We start from the raw sequence: 25,619 nt of genomic DNA, 5'->3' as shown, positions 1-25,619 counted from the left end.
TTTATTGGCCGTCTGATATGCATCAACAGTAATTAGTGCGCTGGAGGGCGCCATTAAGGGACGACGCCGGAATTATTGTTGTAATTTATTGCGAATTGAATTTACTCGCCTCGGGACTCGAAAAATCGATGCGAATAAAAAATACCAAAACAATTCGAATTCAAATGAAACGTCACCATGCAAGCTTCATCGTTTTTATGTGAGCGACGGGCGTCAGCGCGCCGAGAGCCGTAACGGCTGGCCCCATCTACCGGCGATTTGACAGATGTCGTCGGTCCAGCAAACGCGTGAAAAACCTCCGACCGGATGGATCAAAGAGCGCAAACCAATTAAGCGATTTTAATTTCATTTTTGCGTTCGAAACGGGCGCAAACTCAATTTCAGAATGGACGATTTAATTATTCTCCTGGTTAATTGTTCGCTGATTAATGCAGCGTCCAACAAACATCCTGACGAATGCGTTATTAACATTTATTAGTTCGTTACGGTGGAAGCAAATAACGAAGCAATTAAGAGGCGAAAAAAATTATTTCCTCTTGCGGTATGTGTAATTCAGAACGGGGAAAATACAGTAACGGTGGCGGCTTTTTATCTTTTATTCATCGATCGCAGCTTTCGTCTGAACAAAAACAATTAACCCATGACGCGGCGACGGAACGGGACGAGGATGTGGTGTCGGAGGATTATTCAAAGGACCGCATGAAATTGAGTCGTGACGAAGAACTGGCACGGAGGAGGAATCAATTAGATCGAGTGTGCTTTCTGGGGGCTCGTGAAGCTTTTAAATGTCTGTTGTCGCAGTATTACGGGGCGGGGTGTATTTATTGATATCGAGAGCTTCCGCGGAGAAACTGGATCCGACCTGAAAGCTCCCGGTGCCCGGAGAAAAATCCGGAATAGCAGTTTTGAGTTTCTAAATTGTCCAGCTGTCCCAACAAATCCACTCGACTCCCGACCCGTCCACATCAAGGACGTCTTTAATGTCCCCACGTCATAATTTCTCCGATTACGTTGTTTACACTTCCGCGGCGGATTGTTCCAGGAACCGGAGTCGTTATCGGTGCACATTTGCTAACCGAACGTCGAACAATAAACTCGGCCATCGCTTCACTCCAAAGCAAAAAGAAAGCTCGAGAGCCCCGCTTGGCAACTTACCAAAAGGCAGTTAATTTTAATTATTTATGTGTTAGTTATTCGAACCGGATCGATTTTATTTCCGTGCAAGATGCGGCCGGAGGCAAAAATTTCAGTTTAATTGAACTTTTCGAATAAATCCTGGAACGTCCCAATTAAAGTCCATGCACACCCCTCGATCGATTAAAAAATGCGGGAGGCTCTATTCATCTAGTTGGGACGCAATAAGCCAACAACGAACTTTTCTCCTTGCCACTTCCGGAGCTCTTAAAACTTGGAGATATTCATAAGGGCCCGGTGCTCGAGCGAATTAAGGCGGACCGTCGATAAGTCCCTTTCCGTTCGATCAATTAACGCGATTTTTTATTTAATTAAACCCGCCTCCGGACCCGGAGCGGGACTCTGACCATTATCGGAATTAATATTAACACAGCCGCGTCGAGTTTCGAGTGGGGCGAGAGCTCCGGAGACAAGATTGAAATTAAATTTTTCCTCCGGCCCCGCAAACGACGTCTTCAACGCTAACTAGCATTTTCTTATCGTTGCGGTTTAATCCCGGAAGGCCAGGTTTCTATTTTTACGAATTCATGCCGGAGCACGTAGGGACGCAACGCGATTCGTAATTCCTGGATGCTAATTAAAAACAAGTCGGGAGGCCGCGGGTGCGGTCGCCTCTCCGGAGTTTTTCGCGGGGGCGCGGCAGGGGCGCCGCTCGGCCCGGCGCTGTTCGCACAGGCCGTCCCGGATAGTTATTTGTATTGCGGTGCAACTATGTTGGCAGTTAATTAGAGACATTTGGAATCGGACGCGTTCGCAACGCCGCGCAAATTATCCAGATCGTTCCAGTTCGCAGTAACGAATTTCTGGGGCGTCGGTTATGATTTGTGGAGGCGCTAATCGCGGAATTTTTCCCCCAGACAACAAATGACGTCAATTCACAACACCTCGACACGAAATTGATTCCACTTTTCCGTTAAAATGTTGATGTATGATGTTGATGGCGACGCGCGGAACGTTTTTCGTCTAATATTTGTAACTGTCGCCCGGCCATACATCAGATCGGTCATATCCATTTTCCCGGATGCATTCCGCTTTCCGTTCGGGTACCTGTTGATACATCGCGCCCGGAAAAAATGCAACCCGGATCCGCCTAATGAGGCGGCGGTGATTTTTCGTCTCCGGGGACGCGCAACTCGTCCAATTGTTTTTCCGAACGCGTCTCTTCCGGATTAAACGGTACGAATTTTACGTGTTCCGCCCGGGAAATTACTTGGAAATTTTAATTGGGGCGCATACATGAATTATAAAGTTAATATTTCAAAGTTGGCGCGATAATAAACTTCTCCGGCTGCCTCGTTTATCCTTTCAGAATTTGCCTTGTTTCGCGCCCACCGACGATAAATACCTAAATAATATAAATAGAGACACCCTCTTTGCGGATTGTTGAAAAGGGGGATATTAAAATTTTAGCCAAAAACGGTTGCCATGCGTCACAGTTAACGGAACGTGAGTAATTTGATTGTTTTTGCTCTTGTAATGTGGATTTTTGAACAAACCGGCGCCTACACCTTGTTTTGCAAATAACAATGGTGATTTTAATAAGGTTTATTTGCCCGACAGTATTCACCAAATAGACAACAACTGAATCTGAAAAGCTAAAGTCTTGATTTAATCCATACGAGGGAGGTATAGTTATTTCTATTCTCATGCGCCTTTCCTGCGCCCTATTTAAATGCGCTTTTCTCAACCGGTATTAGAGATAGAATGATGTGGCTTTTTCTATTTGATTTCTCGTAGTTAAAGCTATAAAACATAGTTTTTATATTTCTTATAACTCCAACGATTACAGAGATTTGCCAATTTGGTTCTAAAAACGTCCCGGCGCATCCATCATTTTTGCAAAAGATATATTTATATCCTCCCTTCTATGCTGGATATACAGTGTGGAATTACCCTTGTAAAAATACGAAATGCCGCTCTACAAAAAAAAGAAAGCCTAACCTCAAAATATTCCAAAATTCCAAATGTGATTTATTACGAAGGGATGATATGAATGCAAAGTAGAGATTGAAATTAAAAAGGAGCTAACAAAAGCAAGTCACAGCTAGTGTTGAAAGTGGCCACCAACGTTTGTTAATTCAATTTAGTAAATTGTAACAATTGTCAATTCGATTGATGACATTTATTGACAGAACTAATAGTTCGGCACTTCAAAAAAAAAAGTAGAGCAGTACAGGAAAATTTACATGTGCAAAAATTCCAAAGGTAACTAGATGTAAATCATTTTATTCCACACTGTACAACACATTTTTTTATTTGATCTTGACCAAACAGTTATGGAGATATCGTAATTTTTGGTTAAAACGTATCTCGGTACCTCACATTATTCTTGCAACAGAGATACTTTTGCTTTTTTTTAATTAGTGCAGTTTCTTCTATTCGATTCGTCACAATCAAATATATAAAATACAACTTTTTAGTTTCACATAGTTCACACAGTTACGGCAATATCCTTAACTTTTAATGAAAGACAATTACCACCGTCTTCACTGTTTTTTGCCAAGCACATCTGTGCGGTTTCCTTAATTAATAACGGAGATAGAGTTATGCAGTTGCCTGCATTGGATTTTCCATAACTAAATCTATAAAATACAGTTTCCAGATTTGATTTATCTCAAACCGTAAGGGAGATGTCGTTATTTTTATGAAGAAATAAAATAAAATACGTCATTTTTCGAAGTATTTAAATTTTTCTCAACTTCTGTTAGAGATGGGTTCGTGCAGATTTTTGCGTTCGATTCGTCACAATCATCTCTACGAAAAATAATTTTTATATTGAATCTAGCTCAACCAATTGCAGAGGAATGGTAATGTTTAATGGAAAACTATCCCGGCGCATCCACCATATTTGCAAAAGATATACAGGGTGACTGACGAAAAACCTTTGACGCTGTATCTTACTTATTTTTTAAGCGATTTGAATAAATGATACATCAAATGAAATAGTTCGAAAAACACTTCATTATTATCCTATTCGATATTTTTTTCGACATTTATTTTTTGACAGACGATAGCCAACTTTTTTTTTTCAAATTGCACTTCATATATTTTTTTATTTGTTCTTATAAAGAATCTTCTTCTGAATATTCGTACATTAAAAGAAAAAACAAAAAATGTATTTTAATTGAAAAAAATTGAAAATCAAAAATCAAGTAATCAAATTTGTAAACAATACAAAATCTATTCTGGTTGCTCAAAATTTCCTGAATGCTGTTGCAGACACTGTCGATAACTTCTAAAAATGCCCACTTTTGCATTCAGTAAAAAATGTCGGGGTTTTTCCTGACATACTCGCACTACCCTTTTTGGGTACCTGGTGGGGTCAAATAAACATTGTCTCGAAAGTTTCCAATAAAAAAGGGACCCACTAGTCCATTCTATCTCCAAAAATGCCACACCACACGTTAAGACTAAATCGTCTTTGGAAATTTTCTTCCACAGCAACATTATTATTATTATTATCATCAAACTGTTTTGACAAATTCAGAACTTACTTAGTCATTTCGAGCATTTAGAACAAACTTCTCTCTTGTTTATTTTGGTCACTTGATTTTTAAATTTTATACATTTACTTTTTAATTTCTTGACTTTTTTTTAATGAATGGGTATAGTTCTTTGCATTTTTATATTCAGAAGACAAATCTCTACAATACTGAATAAAAAAAAATATACAGTGCTATTTGAAAAAAAGAAGCTGATGTTCATCTGTCAAAAACTGGACGGAAGATTTTTTTTTAATTAGCTGGTAATGAAGTGTTTTCAAAATTATTTCATTAGATGTGTCACTTATTCAAATCGGATAAAAAATAAACAAGATACAGCATCAAAGGTTTTTCGTCAGTCACCCTGTATTTAGTTAATGGAAATAAAATCAAACAATTTTTACATTCCAATTGCCACAATCAAAAGTGCAAAATGCAGTTTTAGAGTTGATTTGACTGATATTGTTGCAGAAATATTTTTAATTTTAGTATGAGAAGAAAATCTCCTAGCGCGTCCATCACTTTTGTAAATGATAAAATTGCAATTTTCTTAATTAATAGACAGAGTTATACCCTTTTTTGCATTCGATTCGTTACAACTGTATCTGTAAAACACAATTTATTTTGAAATCTGACATACCCAAAGAGTCACAGAAAATTTTCCTCCATCATTTCTGCAGACATATTTAGAATTTCTTTTGGCGAGTGAATCACGCAGTTTTCTGCATTCAACTCTTCTTTTAATGAAATTTATAAAATACGATTCCTAGACTTGACTAGACTCAAAGAGTTACAAAGATATCGCCGTTTTAATACACTTTATACTTTTAGATAAAGTGGTGCAGTCTCTTGCATTCGAATAGTCATAAGGAAATGTACAAAGTAGAGTTGCTGAATTAGATGTGGTTCAAGCAGTCACAGTGTTATCGTCTTTAGCGAAAAGCTGTCTCGAGGGGTGTGGGTCGTTTTACCGACAGCCATTTTACCGACAACCTTTTGACCGACATAAATTAAGATAATTAATATAAAGAACACACTGATGTAGGTAGCGAAATATTTAAAAAGCTAGTGTTGAAAGTGGCCACCAACGTTTGTTAATTCAACAATTAATTAATTAATTGTAACAAGTGTCAATTCGATTGATGACATTTATTGACAGAACTAATAGTTCGGCACGTCAAAAAAAAAGTAGAGCGGTGCAGGAATTTTTACATGTGCAAAAATTCCAAAGCAAACTAGATGAAAATCATTTTGTTTCACACTGTACAAATTATTTTAATTTTTGTCGGTCAAAAGGCCTGTCGGTAATTTTTGTCGGTCAAACGGCCTGTCGGTAAAAAGACTATCGGTAGAATGGCTGCCGGTAAAAAGGCTGTGACCGGTCTCGAGGCGTCCCCATTTTTGCAAAAAGTTGCGATTTACTCAATTAGCGTTGGAGGTAAATTGAAGCAATTTCTTTTTACTCCATCACGTTTAATCACCTAACACAAAAGTGATAATATGTACATAAACTCTATTTTCCTCCTCCATTAGTTACTCTATCCGGACCGGTGCGGAGCGCACCGCGGCGTCCCTGGTGCGTCCTCATCCCGTTCGAGCGTGGTGCGCGTATTAAATTTTTTATTGCTATATTTCATGTCAGATTAAATCCCGTAATCCCATTATTACTTTTAATCAAAATTATTTCCGCGGCCGCGAACAGAAATTGGTTTAAAAAACCTCTAAATATTTAATATTCCACTACCATAACTCTCCCGGGGTCGGTTATCATCGCGCCCTTTGATTTAAGAGCGTTCGCCTCGTCGATTCTCCGTCGGCGGCGACTTTTTTCGCGCCCCGTCGAACCGCCACGCGGCGACATTTCGCGACCAATTAGCCGCCCCACAATCCGACAAGTTTTTAATTGCGTCGGGAAAGGGCGACCGCATTCGATAACTCATCGCAGGTCCGGAAGGAACCGGAAACGACCACTTCCTGTAGTGTACAGCCCCGGAGATTGGATTATGCGGAAACTTAATTGTCCGGGATCCCCGAAGACATGCACCGGTCGCGGCGAAGCGATTAATTTGGTTCGATTTGGGGCTCGCGCTTCGCCCTACCTGGGGCTGAGTCATCGGGAGCGTAGCGTTGTCGTTTTTTGTTTGTCCCGCACCGAAAGCCACTCTCTTTCATCTAAGCGCGTTTGAAATTGAATCCCTTCAGCGGCCACGAGATTAGACATTACGAAATGAAATACGAGACCGTGTTAAACGGAGACGAACACGATGAATCCCAAAACTGAAATTAACGCAGACAATATTAACATATTTTATGGGCGGCCGGATTAATCCGGCTTTGGGGTCTCGGGCCGGATCGCAAGACACGGAATATTTTAAATTCATTACGGGGTCCAATCTCGGCCGAAAAAATGCACAACAACACGTAAAGCCGGCATTAATGGGCGCCATTTTGTCGGAACCCTCGCCTTCACGAGGTAACACCTTTATTACATGACGACCCATCGGGGGTCGGTTTATTGCGGGCATTAAGTCCCGGTCCTTCTGAAGGACATGCAAATGTCGCCATAATTCCGCCTAGTCGATATTCGTCCCCGGAGGCGAATCTTTTCCGGGACGGCTCCGGATGCACTGTCGCTTTGATTGATGCGGCGGTGACGATGTCGAGAAGTTCCGGGTGTTGTCTTTTTGCGCTTCGGAATTTTTCGTTTTGTCGATTTCGTTGGTAAATTGCAGCCGGATTAGCGAACTGCATTGGCGAGTGCAACGTGACCGAAATACGCCGCCCCCGAGATCAGATTCTCCCAAGTTCTTGTGTAATCCTGATGGAAAATTGGAACGAAATTATCACGTCAACACGATCCGGTCTGATTATTTAAGCGCGGAAGGAGCTTACGTCGCCCTCTCTCCGTTTAAAATTCCAATTTATATTCAACTTTGCTCTCATGATTCCACTAATAAAGAATATTGGAATGAGCTGATATGTTAAACTGGCTCGCGTAAGGAAACCGTGCGCGAAATGAAATTCCGGGACTTGTGTTTATTTTAAATTCTAATTCGTTCGATGTTTTTCTTGCTAATAACAAAAAGCGGGACGGCGGCGGCGGCGGGGGCCCGTCCGGGACAATAAAAATTTTCAATTCAGCACTTTTCCCACTTTTAGAGTGAGTTGCAATAAAGTTTTTGTCTCGTAAAAACTATTTCGCATGCGGAATTCTGATTTATGCGGCAAGTTTTTCACGGTTGTGTGCACAGATTCCCGACGAAATGGAGGTCGGACGAGCTGAATTTTTACTGCAAATCGCCTCTCGGTGCAACAACGTCTCGAATAATCGCGATTCGGATTCATTTGATTAAATGGAATTGGACGAGAACTCTGCCAACTATCCCGATTGTCGTAAAATCAACTGGGACGAGAAATATTTTGATCTCCGAGAACTATCCTTTACTTCCATAAATCCCACTTGATAACAAGTGCACCACGAAATTGATGGATCAGTGCTGGAACACACGATCTCTTAGATTAGAAATGAACTCGCTCAGAATCGCACACAATATTCTTCAACTTCCTTCAATAATAAGCTTTTGCCCAACATTATACATCAAGTAGACAACTCAAGTTGAAAAAAATAAAATAATCAATAAAACCAACCAAACATTGTTATTTTTAATTGAATAGTTATTTACATTACAAATGCGGTAGGCTACATTTTACAGCGCGAGGTTTTTAGGTTGAAACACGACCGCGCAGCCGAAGTGTTTTAATAAAAACTGAGTGATGTAAAATGCCTACCGCATTAGTAATGTAGTAATCTTTTTGGCCGACAACTCGTTTTCTCAAATTTGAAATTTGTTGTAATTAATAATTTTGCAAAACCTATCAAAGACTGACATTTGATTAATAGAATACGAGAGAGTTATGTATCTATTTATTAGGTCCCTGAAAGCTTAAAATTTTCGTGGTATTTTACACACTCCGTGCGGTAAAATGACAGATAGTTTGATTAGTGTGTAAAAATCAAGATACCGTAGCTGTTCAAAATGGGTAAACATGTCATTTAGAGTTGAGGAGGCCAAAAAAAAAATATTCAACCCAATGCAGTTTTATCGAACAGCGAATATTGGGGCTTTCTGCATTTGGTTTGATATAAGAAAACTATGAAGTACAGTTTTTAAACTCAATCTAGCTCATAGGGATTATCATTTTGAATAAAAAATTATCCCGGTGCATCCACCATTTTTACAAGATGTATTTGCTTTTTAGTCAAAATTGGAGAGAAAATCACACCGTTTTTTGCATTCTATTTGTCACAGTTGTATCTCCAAAACACAGTTTTCCGATTTGATTTTGTTCAAACAATTTTAATGAAGAAATTGTCTTAATGCTTGTACCGTTTATGCAAGCGATTTTGTGCAGTTTTCTGAATCAATGCTGAACATGGAACTGTACAGTTCCTAGTTGCAACAAAAATAGATTAAAAACAATTGTATCAATATTCTAGGTTTTATTTGAAATCTCTCCCGGCGCCTCCACCATTTTAAAAGATATTTTAACTTTCTTAAATTAGTGCTGCAGATAAAGTCACGTTTTCAGTTTGACCTAGCTCGAATCGCAACTGCTCAAATAGTCATAAAATCAACAGGCCGGGAAATATTTTAATCTCCAGAAACTATCCTTTGCTCTGTAAACCTCAGCTTATAACAAGTGCACCACGAGATCAATACTGGAACACACAATCTCCTAGATTAAAGTTGGATTTTCCCATGTCCCTGACCATGAACTTCTTTCTTTAACAACAGGAAACTAAAATTATAAATAAAATCATATAAGGAAAAAAGTATCCCAGCGCATCCACCATTCTTGCCGAGCAGAATGCAGTTTTCTCAGGCGACATCTGTAAGAGAGTTATGTGGCTCTCTGCATTTGATTTGTCACAGCTGAAGCTATAAAACACAGTTTTTATATTTGCTCTAGCTCAAACGGTTCATCCATTTGGATAAAAACTTAACCCGGCGCATCCACCATTTTACAAGACATTTATTTCCAATGTTCTCAGTTACTGCATTCAGTTTTTCACGATCGAATCCATAAAAGACTGTTTTCAGATTTAACGTAGCTCAATCATAACTACCCAAACTGTGATGAGAAATATTTTAATCTCCAGAAACGATCCTTTGCTCTATAAATCCCACTTAATAACAAGTGCACCACGAGATTGACAGATCAATACTAGAACACACAATCTCTTAGATTAGAGTTGGACTCGCTCACAATCCCACACAATATTTTCCAACTTCCTTACCATGAACTTCTTTCCCCAACTTCCATCAATTTGTTTGACACCGCGGCACGCCCATCGTTCTATTAGCGTGATGCTCGCTATTAATCTTTCAATTTTTCTCAATGTTTTTGCCAATCTGTCTGAACTTTTCCTGGCGATATTTCATTTCCATCCGGCACTTCTCCCAATCAACGAACCGGTCGACGTCAAACCTCAACACCTTATCAAGTCTGCATAATATATTAATCTGTATCGGTATCAGGCAGGCGTCGAGTTTTCCAACCCTAAATAGGCCATTACACAGGGATTAATATAAATAATTTGCTAAATGGTCTGTGCGGACGCAACTGCAGGGATGCAGGGATTAAACGCTCCAGAACTCGCACAGTACGCCGCAGAATTGCAGAAGGATAAACTTTCGGTGGGATTTCGAGTCGAGTTGTTCCCGCAACGATGCCAAGAAAACTAACGTAAATATTACCCTTATGTAGGAGATGACCGAGGATGATGACCATAAAAATGCCATCTTTCAGTGGAAACTCCCCGAATTCAGTTCGCCAAAGCGCAGATTATAGAAATAATAAAATACACAAAACGAGCGGAATTTCAAACGAGCCAATTCACATTCGACGGATGAAAGATGACGTTTTATCGCGCAGCTCTGTACATTGATCGTCGATGTGACTTACGAGTCTGCATTTTTTAAATTCGGACCAGATAAAAAATACCTAACGAGCGGATAACGGCACCCTCGTCCCGAAATATCTCCCTGCGACTGTTTTACGACCTCACATTTTCGTTTTGTTTTATTTAATTAATCGTTGCGATTAATCGAGATATGCAAATCGAGGTGAATTAAAATCTCTTTTCGGAGGGAGATAAAAATCGAAATAAAACGCCAAAGCGGCTCTCTTTTATTGTTGACTGATGCAGCGCTCAGTGGGACAACGATACATTCAAATTAGACACTTGTAGGCCGAAAATCCCCGAATTCGCTCTGGGGAATTCGAGGCGGATGCTGAGCCCAGTACGTGATCGCTCGCGACAGCAACTGCATCCAATCATAAATTATAAAAGTTACTGGTACGGCACCGAACGGTAAAATGCACCGGATCAGGATCGTGCAAAACTGTCAACCCAAAAAGCGAAAAATCCCCGAGAAAATCAAAATCGAGAAACAATTTACGAGTCTTAATCGTGGCAAATCGCATTTGTAAAAGTCGGATTAGAGCGTGTGCTGAAATTTATGTTTTCGGCGTGCGGCCGCAATAAAAATCTCGATGAACCCCGAAACAATTCGCTTTTACTGCTGATTTTATGTCCCGAAATAGAGCACCGATAAATTTAAATTAGACACTCGTAAGCAAGAATTGTAAATGGGGAGGTTCACGTCTGACGCTGAGCCCAGTACGTGATCATTCACGACAGCAGCTGCAACCACCCATAAACAAGGAAAATAACTAGCGCCGCACTAAATAGTGCAACGAGGTCAACAAGTCGACACGTCTGACCCGGAAACACTTTTACGGCGACGCCGGATTTTCACGTTGGCGATACTGTTCCATGCAAATCGGGCGGATAATTATTTATCGGGTTTTTTCTCGACACTTGTTGAGATTAAAATTGATGACAGCGCCGCATCCACGGCCGCGAAACTAACTTTAAAACTAGATTAAAGACGATGCGGTAGTTTGTTTCCGGCGGAACCGTGAGATATTCTTTTAGCATTACCAGAATGAATGTTTAAAGTTTTGCGCTCTCACGGACATAAAAGAATATTTATAGTGTCCGGTAGCGAAAATACACTATTTTGCACCGGGGATGGCGAATCGGGTAATGGACGATCAAAATGTACAGGGCGATATAGCGATTTGTTGGGAAAATACATTTTAGAGCCAGTGGAGAAATGGCGATGCGCCGAGCCAAATAAAATGTGCGAACATTTTCATGATTTAACTGAATTTAATTCAGGAACTGTGTTTTCTAGATTCAATTGTGCCCAAACGAATGCAGAAAATTACATCATTCTATTTTCAGCAGTAATTAAGGAAACTATATGTATATGTTTTGCAAAATGATGAAGGCGCCGGGATATTTTTTTACCAAACAACAAACCAGATTCAGTGTAGAAACAATGTTTTATATACCGGGTGATTTTAAATGATTGTGACTTTTTTTCATAGGTTGATAATATTATTGTTGGTTATTCTGCTTTTTAATGTGATAGTTGACATAAACATAGGCGTCCTCGCCTATTTGACACAATTTATTAATACATAAAATGTCAAAATGACGTACGTACGCCAATGTGTTGATTAAAGTATCAAGTTTGCCAAAATAATTTATGAAAAATGTTCCCAACTTAAGAAAAAAAGTCACAATCATTTAAAATCACCCGGTATTTAATTGTGTCGTTATTGTAAAACCAAATTTTTGGAATTGACAAAGATTTTTTGCTTTAATGTCAAGGAGCCAGGAATAAGAGCCATCGTGGATTCAGCTATAATTATTTTCAAAATTTAAAATCAACATATTGTTGCAATGTGTATAATGTGTTGCGGCAAAAAGAAATTCAGAAATACCCCTCTCGTGATTAACCCTGTATAAGATCAATTCTGAAAACTGCCTTTTATAAATTTAGTTATGAAGAAGCGATTACAAGAGATTACGAAACTCGATTTCAAATATTAATTAAGAAAACAGCAAAAGTATCTTTTGCACAAATGATGGACGCGCCCGCCGGTGTCTTCTCTATACCTAAGTGACGATATCTCTGTAACACTTTTAACAACGTTAAATCTAAAGATCGCTGCCTATAGATCTGATGGTGACAAATCGAAAACAAGAAACTACATAACTTTGTCTCCAGCATCAACTAAGGGGGAGATTCACGAAACTTTGCAAATTTGCAAATCGTTAACGAAACGGCAAATACAATGCTTCAACAATGTCGATTGTCATGGTTTTGAATTTGCAACGCCTTATGGAGCCTTACCGAGTTTCGTAAATAACCCCCTAAGAAAACAGCAAAGATGGCATTTCCAAAAATGGTGGGGGCGCCGGGTACTATTCATTAAATTTACCATAACTCTCTAACTGTTTGAGATACATGAAAGTCCAAAAAGTGTGTTTTGCTGATACAATTATGACGGATCGAATGCAAAAATCTGCATGACTTGATCTCCAACAGTGACTAAAAAAATCGCAAATATTACAAAAATAGTGGAGGCGCTGGTACATTTTTTTACTAACGTTATACAGGGTCATTATAAATGAATGTCCCATCGCAATAGGCGTTGGTGACGTAGTTGAATGTGTCGCAAGCCTCATAACATGAGTGAGACTAGTATCGCCGATAGGTGGCGCTACCGGCGGTAATGGAAATCTGTCTACTAGTTTGTCTAACATTGTGAAGCTGGCGTCCAACTGCGATGGGACAATCATTTATAAGATGTATAAGAAGCTGCGCGACTTTGAGCGGTATTCTGTAACTGCTCCGCTAAATTTTAAACGAAGTTAAATGCAACCCACAATACATTTTCGAATTTCCGAAAAATGCTGGCTAATGAAATTAAAATATCCAGCTTTTCTCGGAAATGGCTAAACACAAACAAGAGATTAATATTTAATGCATGAACAAAAATTATGTCAGTTAAAGTGTTTAGTATGCTAGATTCTTGAGGCACGCACACAGTTCACAAATTCAAAAGAATCAATAAAAAATCGCAACGGAACAGATCAAAACAGCAACACGATCAAAACTAATAATTTTTAAAACCAGAGAAACGCAAACCAAAGCTCTAAAGCTGAAAAATCGCAAATCTAAATGTTTAAACCACTTGACAGCACTGACAGTTTCAAATTTGAAATGTCAAAAATTTATTTTTCGCGTAGGTTTCATAACAACCAATGAGAATCAGTGGCGCGAATGTTTCAAGATATTACCAACACAATCTTTGATACTTTGTTAATATTTCAATGTTATGTTTTGGGGATTTTGTTATCTAAGGATATTGAAAAAAACTGCATTCTATCAGTGAACGTAGTCTATAAAGGCAAGAAATGTCTGCAAAAATGGTGGATGCGCCGGGACAGAACTTTATTAAATACAATAACACTGTGACTGCTTGAGTCATATCTAATCCTATAAGTCTGCTTTGTACATTCACCTTCCAGAATCGCATGCAAATACTGCACTACTTTATCTGCAGTTTTAACCAAGATAGATAAAATGTACTAAAAGGAGTATAACTTTGTAACGCTTTGAGCTAGATCAAGTCTGAAAACTGCATTTTATAGACTTAATTAGGCCAAATTAAAGGAAGAAGATTATGCGATTCAGTCATCAAAATTATTAAATATATAAATCTGCTATGATTCTGAAATCGTTTAAGCTAGACGTAGTATAAAAACCGTATTTAATAGATACAATTGTGACCAACCGAATGCAAGAAACTACATAACTTTGTCTCCAACAGTGACTGAAAAAATAGCAAATACATACAGGGCAAGTCACATAAGGCTTATTTCTTAATTTATTTTGTACGCAACCAAAAATACTAATGACGCTGACTACTTGATACCATTTATAATGTGATTTAATTTAGTAATCAACGTAGGTAAAGTCGACTCAAGTTGCAAAAAACCACTTGTCATTTGCAACAGCATTTTTTTAATATTTTTGAACCAAATAAAGGCACAAAGGGACCAGAAAATCATAGTTTGGGTTGGATATTTTCCATATAAGTACAGTTTTAAAGTAATTTCAAATGACTAATGCCATAAAAGTGCTGTTGCAAATGCCAAGTGGTTTTTTGCAACTTGAGTCAACTTTATGTAATTTGGCTAAAAATGTCACAATGACATTTTCCTGTTCTGATTAATGAAATCAAAAATTAAATTCAACAACTGTCATTTTGACATTTTTATCCAAATTACATACCCACGTGGATTACTAAATAAAATCACATTATAAATGGTATCAAGTGGTCAGCGTAATTAGTATTCTTGGTTGCGTACAAAATAAATTCAGAAATAAACCTTATGTGACTTGCCCTGTATATCTTTTGCAAAAATGGTGGAGGCGCCGATATAGAAAGTGATCAAAAAGAAAACAAATCAGAGCAGGTGTTGCAAATCAGTTATGTCGTAGCGGATTCTATGCAAATAACCGTTCGATGCATGGGCGTAGACCATTTATAGTCTCAAACGCCACTTTATAATAAATCATACCTCATGAATTTTAAACGTTGGAATTACATATGTTTGTGTGAAAATTTATAAAATTAACAAAAGCAACATTTTACATTCGTAAGAATGGGTGTTTATTGCGTTTATTGCCAAACGCTAAACCACTGGTAAGTAGATTTTTCGCTGAAATGTCAAAGAAACGTTAAACTTTAATTTTAAAGCAACTGTGTGCTGTGCTAACCTAGAAAATAACTTTTCTTTTCAATTTTGCGAAAGTTTACAGACATTTGCTGTAATATTGTAAGCAACAATTATCCCAGAGTAGGTGGTAAAATGGATTTTACCATTGAAAAGAAATCATTTTTATTAGAATGTTACTTTCGAAACGGGGTGAATAGGCAACCAATAAAACGACTGCGCATAGCAATATAATTCTGCGTACAATCAAAGTAAGGCAGACGTTTCGATAAAACAAAAAATGAGGTATATACATTTATAATTTTGATTGTGACGAATCGAATACGAACAACTGAGCGCCTGTGTCTTCAACACTAAGAGAAATATAAATATCTTTCTTGCACGAATGTTGGAGGTGCCAGGATTATCGCGATTTGAGCTGACGACATCTTAAAACAGTCTTTTATAGATTCAATTGTGACGGATCGAATTCAGAGTAATTAATGTTTTGCACTTGTACACTCTTGGGTATTAAACTTTATTGATTACTATCACTACTTTTTCCAAAGTTATTCCAGTTTCAAAGTCAGCTTTTCAAGAGCTAGACGTTCTCATTCTGGATACCTCCTCGTGGAAGGCAACGAAGCCCGACATCGCAGCTATGCGCCTTTGTCCTGGCGCCGCCTTTGACACCGGCTCCACTTCGAAGACTCCGCGCCACAGAGCATGCCGTGTATTAGATTTTTGGCGCGTCAATATAGCTCGACGTTCTGCATTTTTAGCAATTCGTAATAGTCGCTCCCTCGAAATCTAATTCTCCGTCATTGCGTTAGGCCGTGACACTTTTAGCGTTTCGTTTTTCCGTTTCCAGTCGACGAAATTGCTGAAACGACACGATTCGGCACGGTTTAATCGGCATCGTACTGTACCGTCTCGTACGTTCAAGACGAATAGGTGGACGTGGTAATTCCGTATTGCAGCGAGTCGCATATGAAACGGGTTAATGAAGAGGAAAATTTCTCATTTGTCAGACGACGAAAGCTCCGACTCGCGTAGGTATACACAGTTAAAGACAAGGAGATGTTTTTGTCTGCGACTGTGTAATCATCTTACATTATTTATCAAACTAATTCGGCAGGGAACGGGACGTTTATTTCATTAATTAGTTTCAGTTAGTGGGGTCGTATTTGAGGGCTCAATTCAAACTTCCCCCTTTTCATGACGGGACTAGTTTAGTCAGTGCTGAAGTTCGCCACGGGCGCACCTATTAATTTGTAATCTACTTCTAAACATTTAATCCCTAAAAGGGCGCCCCGGGGATCGGGACATTTTTCTCTTGTTCGCGCCTAGCGGTTTTCCGACTGGAAGTCAACACGATTTTCTACTCTGACATGTAGTGTTCGCCGACGGGATTAAGCGATCCCGATTTCGGGACTTAACGAACTAATTTCAAGAACTTTTTTCTTCGACAAAAACGAAAAATGTCCGATCACCGATAAATTCCCTTCCGGTCCCGTTTTTTAAGCGCCCCCGCCCCCCGTCGCTCTCATTATTTTCCCTAATCACTCTGATTTCCAAACAAGCTCGCGGAACTCCTGAAACGTTCACTAATGCAAATTTTCAGCAGTTAACCGTCGAGATAATAATTGCCTGTAAAGTTCCCCCTCGATTTCGCATAATAATATAAGTTAGGATCGCGAAGACAACGACTCCGGATCCGCTTCCTTATCAGCCGGGGCGTAAACACGGCGTGCGAGTGTCGGGGGTGGCGCTGCCGCACATTCGAGTACCCACGTCCGCCAAAAAACGGCATTATTTCATAAAATTGCACGCGCCGCTCTAAATATTTGATCCGTCTTGGACGGGTCCGCTGTATTATTCACGCCACCCCCGTAGCCGCTCCCGGGTCATGATCGCCGTGTTTCACCACGTCGACGGCTCTGTTGCGGCTTCGGGCGCGTATCGAGATGCCAGATGTGATCGCAATTTTTTTTCCTTTCTAATTCCGCCAAATCTCCTGTTTCTCTTATTTCTTCGTTGTCGACTTTGCGTTTACTCGCTCCGCTTGCGTCATAATCTCCGGCTTTATCGTTGCATAATTCATTTCTTATTCTGCTATTTGTCGTCTTTTCTTGTTCTCTCGGCTGAGAGCCGCGAGGGTGGTGGTCGAGTCCCCCCGTTACAATGTTTTTCCGAAATACCGTTCGCACAGGCCGTCCGAAAATTTGCCGGCTTCGGCGGCGTCCACCCCGCCCGTCCGAACCGCAACCCGGAACCGTCCATTATCCACCCCCAAACATAAGGAAGGCAAACACGAATAACAATACCCCCGGGCCGGTCGGTACATCCCTGATATTCTCAAACATCGGATCCCTTTCTCTGTATCATTTTAAGTAAATAATCCGACAAATCGTCGACGTTCCGGTTTTTATTGATGGGAGGCGCGACCGTCGAGCAAGAGCTCGTGTCAGAACGACATGAATAATTGACGTTTATGATGTGCGAACAAACAGAATGCCAGAGTCAATCAAATTATGAACCCAAAGGCATAAATAAAACGCCACCCAATTAATGAGAGCAAAGTGGAGCGAGCGTGTGGGAGTATGAACGGTAGGCAACCAGCAATACACAATAATAATAATTGTGAATGTAATGTCTAGCAACAATAATAAATGGAACGGTGAAATTGAAAAACTATAATTGATTTCATATAAATGTTCACCAAGTGAGCTGTGCATTTGTAAAAGCACCTTTAATTTAGTTACATTGCAAAAGTCACATTTATGAAGGTCATGTCCGATAAATCTTTACTTGGTAAAAATACAAAGACAAAAACAAATAAGAATTAAAGTCGGTACAGGTTGCAAAGAAGCATCTTGCAACCGACATTGAGAAATTTGCCTAATGTAACGATGTTTGCAACGACTGCAACAGTTACTTGTTTGATGTGCGTCGGGATTCTAGTTTTTTTTAACTGTCAAACGCACTGTCAAATTGCTGACTTTTAGGTTATGTGTATTAAACGTTCTCCTTGTAAACGTTATATCAATTTGACAGGGATTTCAAATCTCATGAAAAAAAGAAGCGCCAACGTCGCCAACTATAAATGTTGTAAATTACCAGAAATGTTACCAACATAATTTTTCCCCTGCTTCTTTGCAACCTGTATCGACTTTACTTTAATTTAATCAGTAAAAAGACGTAACATTGCTTTTGAAATCAGCAATGTTAAAATGGACAAAAACAGAAAAATTAGTCAAATCGGGTTCGCGCAGAGCAAGCAACTTTGAAAGTCAAAGTCACTAGCTTTAGCTTTAATACCAACAGAAAATCAGATTTTCATGGCTTGCTTAGATGCACATTTATATGAAATTAAGTATATCGGGTGTCCCAGAACTATAAACTAATGAATAAATAAATAGATTGATATGATTACAAAATCGTCGCGGAAGGCCGTATTGCAGCTATTATAGCAAGTTAGGTTGGCAACTTATTTTAAGTTTCATGTTGGCATACCCGATTGTCAAATTCAAGTGTGTCACACCAAACGTCAAAGTTGTTAATAAAGGTTTATTTTTAAAAATGGTTTCTACCACTGAGCACAATACATCTACTCTGACAGCTTATTTTCTAAGCGGATTATTAATTCACGCCAGTAAAATTTGGTTTCCTCCATTCTCATTTGCGACGTCGACTGTTTACATTATGACTACACGCTAGGAAAACGCTAACCTAAAAAATGAATCGACAGATGAGATGTTGACAGTGACGAGGTTTACCAATTGTTCAGGGATGCCAACCTGACGTGGGACGTGAGAGACATTTAAAAGAGCGCCACGAAATCCTCCAATTCTCGTCGGTTCTCGCCGGATTAGTAACAGATAATTGAAAACAATCTAAATATTTCAAATGTTTAAATGCTTAAAAATTCTGAAAGTATGTATTTGCAGATACAACTTAAAATGTAAAATGAAAATAATATTATAAAATAATGAGCGTTTTTTAAAATTGTAAGACGATGGTGTACTTACAAATTTTTTGTTATAATTATTACCATTTATAAAAAATAAATCAAAACCCATAAAATTGTACCTATAGTCCGTTTTTTCAATAATCAATTGTCAGTGTCAAAATACAGAAAAAGACCAAACTGTATATTAAAAATCATTGACATTTGGTCCAGTTCTATCTCAATTTCACCCTAGAGTTTCCCTAGATCATTATTGAGGTTATGTTACATATGTTTATGAGTGTGAGACACGTATTTAATTTAAATTTAAATTGTCAAATGTGACAATCGGTGACAATGTCAAAAGTCAATGTTTCAAACGTGATTTATAAAATTCACTGTTTCGAATTTTCTGCCAACCTGACAACACTTTGACAATTCATTATTAAAAAAATGAACTTAATTACTCAATTTGGTAGCGAAAAATCGTGAAATATTGGTTATGATTTTATTATTGCATGATTACCAAGGAAATTCTTATTTTCTTTGTAATTTCATTTGGATTATTATATTTAATTTAATTGTATTTAATTGAAATTTTAATGTGCTATTTTTGTTTATTGAATTATTGAAAATGCTTTTATGGAATAGAATCGAATCAATCATCAAGAAACTAACCTATCATTTGGTACAATTCATTTTATCCATAAAAAAGATTTGCACTTTTTGCCCTATCGTGTGTGTGTTGTGCATGAAATTAAACCCCTTGGCAATAACAGCCCCCACAACATAACCTATCTGAATATTGATCGTTGGATCGATTAGTAAACAAGCTGCGTGCTCACCGTTGAATAAAGGCGCGGAAATTTTAAATCTCAACCGACAGTTCACACATAATTCACACCTTTATGAAAATCAATATTTCAACGTTCTCAAAATCACTAACCTAACTTTTAAGACTAACATCTGATAATTGAAATCTTAAGGAATTGCCAACTGAAATTTTTGGTCACAACCAACTCTATTTTTTTTTTTTTTCGTCCTCACGGTATAACGCTCACAATATGGCCGTCCTTGATTGTTTTGTAGAAAAAGGTCTATACAATTTTGCTTTATCTGCTTTCATTTTGAAAGCGAAAACAAACTAAAGATCATACATCATGTAATTTTCAAAATGATAACAATTTTTACAAATCGTTTATAAATTTCCCGAATTAATTTTGAGATGCAGATGTATAATAGGGTGTAACGAACATATTCTTGCCACTAATATATTTTTATTTGCTCGGACCCGCAGCGGAGACAGGTTTAAAATGGAGTTGCCCCTAAATAATTATTATTGGGACATCAAAGGACATATTTTGTCGCGTGAACATGATTGCCGAACCGACTTTGGCCGTTAAATTAAAAAGGAAGTCGTACAGCAGTCTCGTCGAGGTAATGACAGTTCGGTGATGGAAGTCGTAATTTGCCCCCGGTAGTAAAATATGAGTACATATACTGCCATGGTAAGATACGTCCCACATCCACCATTACATAAATTATAGCGAGACACGTCATATCGCTCCCGGATAATGACCCATTATGGCCGATAATACACTGTTTGTTATCCTTGGCAACATTCTTATTTGCTGTGGGTCGCAATAAACCCCAATTACTGTTGGCAACAGTTCCGGTCCGGACCGTACACTGTTCGCTTTTGGCTTATTCGTCCCTTTAAATTCATTCAAATCGTCCTGGAGATTTGTTAATTAATCGTCCGAAAGCGCTCGATTGTAAAATTCTTTACGACCTCTTAAAAACGAAAGACACACGTCCGACGAATAAGAATTCGCGACGTTTTATCACCTTTGAATTTCACAATCGCCGTAAACTAGAGCGACTTGCATGAATAATAAAATCCCGTCGGTTAATTAATTACGATCTTAAGGGCGGTCCCATCGAACGAATTTTTCGTCGCAGGTCGCTCTTAAATATTGACAGTGCAAGTATCGATGCAGGGAACCAGTAATTTCATCGGTCCGAAGCACGGTCATTAAATAAATTACGGTTCGGTCGGGAAAGTTTGAAAATTGATTTGCGGCAAAGAGCTTACTTTGGAGGGTGCCCGGAAAAGTCGGCGATTCTTGTTCCACGCGCGCATCAAAAATTTACAGTGCGTGCATCCGTCATCCCTTTGCGGTGAAATTAAATTAATTTTTGTCCCCGTCAAGCTTCCCTTAATAGCAAGCCGAATCCATCCCCACAAACTTCGCGTTCGGGCGGCTTTCAACAGAATTTTTTCGCAAGCCTTGCATAATAGAACGAGCTCCGGCGACTGTTTTGCATTCCGGTGCATCCACCCGGTCGGGTTCTAGTTCCGGATGCGGTCGACTACGAGCGGCACGTGGAGAGCGACCGAGGAATCGTCAGTCCGGCGAGAATTCCCCTGTGCGCCTGTCAGCCACGGTGACAGGTGCTAGTCCCCCAGAATTGATGCGTCCCGCCGAGATCCTGAAGATGCGACCGAACGCGTTCAGCTTTTGCCACTTCGTTCTCTTTAATTAGACTGGGACGGCAGCAAAAGTTACACGGAAAGCTTACAATATTAAAGCGGCGCCGGGGGCAGCCAAAGTCGAAACCGCTCCACCAAAGAAATGCAAATTAAAAAAAGGATTAAACAATAAATTCGTGAGGAGGGCGGCGAGTGGGCTCGGGGGGAGGAAAGTCCGGGCCGCCCCCGGAGTCGATTTTCGACGAACTATCCGGGTGTGCCCAGGACTTTCGTAAATGATTCTAGTGTCGTCATGGGATGAATGTTTAATGTCGCGACGATACATTAAAGTTATCTCGACGCTGCAAGATGCAGTATAACGGCAACAAAGGCCCCGAAATATGGGAGATAGGATCGCGGCATGCATTATAAAGCACGTAATAAGCCTTTTTATTGTTTAAGGAGTGGATTTACGAGGCGACAATTCCGCTGTTGGCAATTTCCGCTAATTCAAAGCGTCGTCGCGCGATCAGACGTCGCACGTTGGCGGGGACCGCCCCCGATTTCGCCCCCCGGTTTTTCTCCGCCGTCGCGACCCAAATTAGCCGTATTAATTCTAAAAATGGAGCGGTTTCAGCGCCGTCTCCAGGAGACGTGATCTTTTAGCTTCCCGGAAACGTGCCGATAACGGCGGGAAGTTTGCCTCTTAAATGTAAGTGGGTCGATTAATCAGGTCAGAGCAGGTTCACGGACGGGTGCTCAGTAAGAACCCTTTCTAAATGTATGAACTGACCCTGGTAATTAGTTTTCGCGCCGAATAATTAACACTCATCGCGATGATTACATCGTCCATATTCATCAAGTGCCCGGAAAAATCCGGCGTGGGAGTCGTTTCGGCGATAAGTTGCCTTTCGCGTCGGTGTTATGGAGGGCAGGACCCGATTGAGGAACCGAATTAATGCACCCTACAATCTTGATGGCACGGACGGCAAATTTGATCACGGAAGAAAACAGCAACGTGAACTCAAATATTTTTAAACGTGTGAAATTGTTCGATCTGCAGAGTGCTGAGTCATCTTTGAATTTCTTAGTTCTATCTGGAAATTCTTGTGGATGCGTCAGGACAGATAAACCTGCTTCCAGGGTGAAACTAATAAAAATATAACAATCAAAGGGGTGGATGCGACAGGATATGTAAAATTTGTTGAGAAACAAGAAGTGGTGGATGCGCTATGATAAATAAATCTTCTCGTAAAGCCTCAAATAATTATACTTGCATTTTTTAAAAGGAATAATTGGCAATACAGCTTATCTCACATTTTTTGAATTTTTATTCATGATTGATAGATGCGCCATAATAGATAAATCTCAAGTGATTTTGCAGTCTAAAAACAAGTAAAAATATAATTTTTCTACTTCCTTCTCTAAAGTGTCACATTTTGCACTGACAAATAGTGTACAAAACGTCACTTTAAAAACGATTGTTCATTAGTCACAACTTGGTGTCCGTTCGGGGGTTTTCGGGATATTAAACACGCTCGAAGTTTCTTTAAACACGGCTTGAATTTTTTGGACATATTTAGCCCTAGATCAAGTTGCTATTTTGACACTTATCAGTTTCGCATCCGGCGTAAAAGCAAACGTCATTGTAGTGAAATAATTCGTTCTATTTTTCAAATTTGGTTTCCTATTTGGTATGTTCATTTAGTTTGTATGTTTGTATGTAACGCTTAATAAAAAAGTTGCTTGTTTCATTTGTTTATTTGGTCGTAGAAAAACTGTAGTATGCAACAGGTTTTATAAACTTCTCTAGACACTCGTTTATTAAACACTCGCTCCGGTACGCTTTGCTCGTGCCTAACATAAAACTCGTGTCTAAAGTGTCGTTTATAAAACTTGTTGCATAATTATTATACTATTTTGAACTCACTAACTTCAAAATGACACTTCGGAAACGCAACAGTTAACCGCGAACGTAGATTTCGCGCACTAGTGCTTAAAAATCATCCAAAAATCATTGGCCTTTTTGAGCATTCTGAAAATAATTTGACTTGATAATAATAAAATCTGCTTTACAAAACGTCATTTCTCCAACTTGCCTGTTGAAAATTTCGAAAGAATGAAAATAAATCGCTATTAATTCGATTGACACTTGGGCAAGCGCCATCTATTCACTAAATTGAAAACTATTGGAAATAATTTTAAAATGCTAATGTTCGTTTCAAAAAATTTTTACAAACCTCGATGCGCGAAGACGTTTTCGGCACATTCGCGCAAATGAAGCACTCGCTCCTTCGTCGCTTGTGCCTCAAATAATGCGCTCATGTGCGAAAAATGTCTTCTCGCACTCGGTTCGTAAATAACTATTTTTGGACAATTTCTGAACTGTTTGTAACAAACTTGAAATATTTTTTGAGTGAAAATGGTGGATGCGCCGGGATACATAAACTTTTCTTGTAATATTCGCTCGACAATGCATGTTTCATTAAAAGGAGAGGGAAAATGACTTTACAGACAATTTTTGAAATCAATTGTCATTTGTGTTCATTTAAATTTGCGGTCAAAGTTGGCATTGAAGAGTCGATTGTGAACGCATTAGCTGTTTAAATCTTACCTCAGTTTCTGTCTTGTTTGTGTTTTTACACGAGTGGTGCGTTCACAATCGACTCTTCAACGCCAACTTTGACTGGAAATTTAAATGAACACCCGATAGCATTGTACAATACAACAATACAACACATTTTTGAGCAGAAATGGTGGATGCGCTGGGTTAGATAAAGTCCATTTAATAAACATCTGGACTGTCAAAATCAAAATTACAGTTGTTAGGTTGGTTAAATCACCAGTTATTTTCATATTGTCTAGTTGTTATCTACGATTTTTTAATTTTTCAAACAATTCATTTGTTTAAATTGACATTGTCAAGTAAATTGCAAAATTATTTAAGGCCCGGTTGCATAAAGCTTAGTTAACATCGTGTCAGCTAACAACGCGTCAAATCGGAAATCCGCCCATTTGACTGGCTGATACAAATCCAACGTTAAATATTCCCCAATCAGATCGCTTGGCAGTATGTTAACTTTAACAACGAATTGACATCGCTTTATATAACCGGACCTAAGTGTATTTTGTAAAAAGGTTCAAATGGAAAGTTCAAAACGAACTAGGGTGGTTCTACTGGCGCGAGAGAAGAGGCCCATAAGAAATTATTATGAGGAAAAAACAAAAAAGTGATAACAACGGAAAGAAATTACAAATTTGTGCCAAAGTCGCTCCAGTATTGTTAACTAAGAATTGGTGTTCGTTCTTGTGATTGACAAATCAAAATTTCGGAGAGATAAGTGTTAATCAAGTGTTAAATAATTTTCTTCTGAATAAATGAAAGAGGTTAGTTTAATTTGGATGATTTTGGTTGTTGTTTAATTTGTTACCTGTTTTTAGTTTGTCGCGTGTTTTTTATAAACTTTATTAAATTGCTCTAATTCATTTAGTTTTCTGCATTTTACTTGTGTTCGAAGCAATGAATGATTCAAAACATTTTTAGTTCAATGATTAAAAATGAAAACATAACCTAAATATATTTTGTAATTAGATTTTGATGTCGGTACACTCTAGCGAAAATTTTTTATATCCAAGTACAGTTAAAACAAGCATTTTATTTAAAATCTAATTTTGACAGTCCAGGAGATTTTTGAATTTACTATACATCTCGAATAGCACCGAAGCGATTATAAGAAAAGACGTGAAAATTTAACTTGATGGCCAATTTGTGAAGTTTTTGTTGGAATCGGTTTTTTTTTTCGAAAATGGTGAATGCGTTGGGATAAATACACTTTTCGTCTGGTATTCAATCGACAACAACACCTTTATTATTAA

General features: G+C 38.7%; 1 protein-coding gene across 4 annotated transcripts in view; it reads left to right on the top strand.

Moving 5' to 3' along the window:
* LOC138130632 (dipeptidase 1-like) overlaps positions 1-25,619 on the top strand; it is a 155,330-nt gene that overhangs the window by 72,237 nt on the left and 57,474 nt on the right. The gene's annotated exons all lie outside the window — the stretch shown is intronic.

Source organism: Tenebrio molitor, chromosome 5, assembly GCF_963966145.1.
Source record: "Tenebrio molitor chromosome 5, icTenMoli1.1, whole genome shotgun sequence".
NCBI lineage: Eukaryota > Metazoa > Arthropoda > Insecta > Coleoptera > Tenebrionidae > Tenebrio > Tenebrio molitor.
Note: the sequence above shows the minus strand (reverse complement) of the source record. Positions and strands in the feature narration are given on the sequence as shown.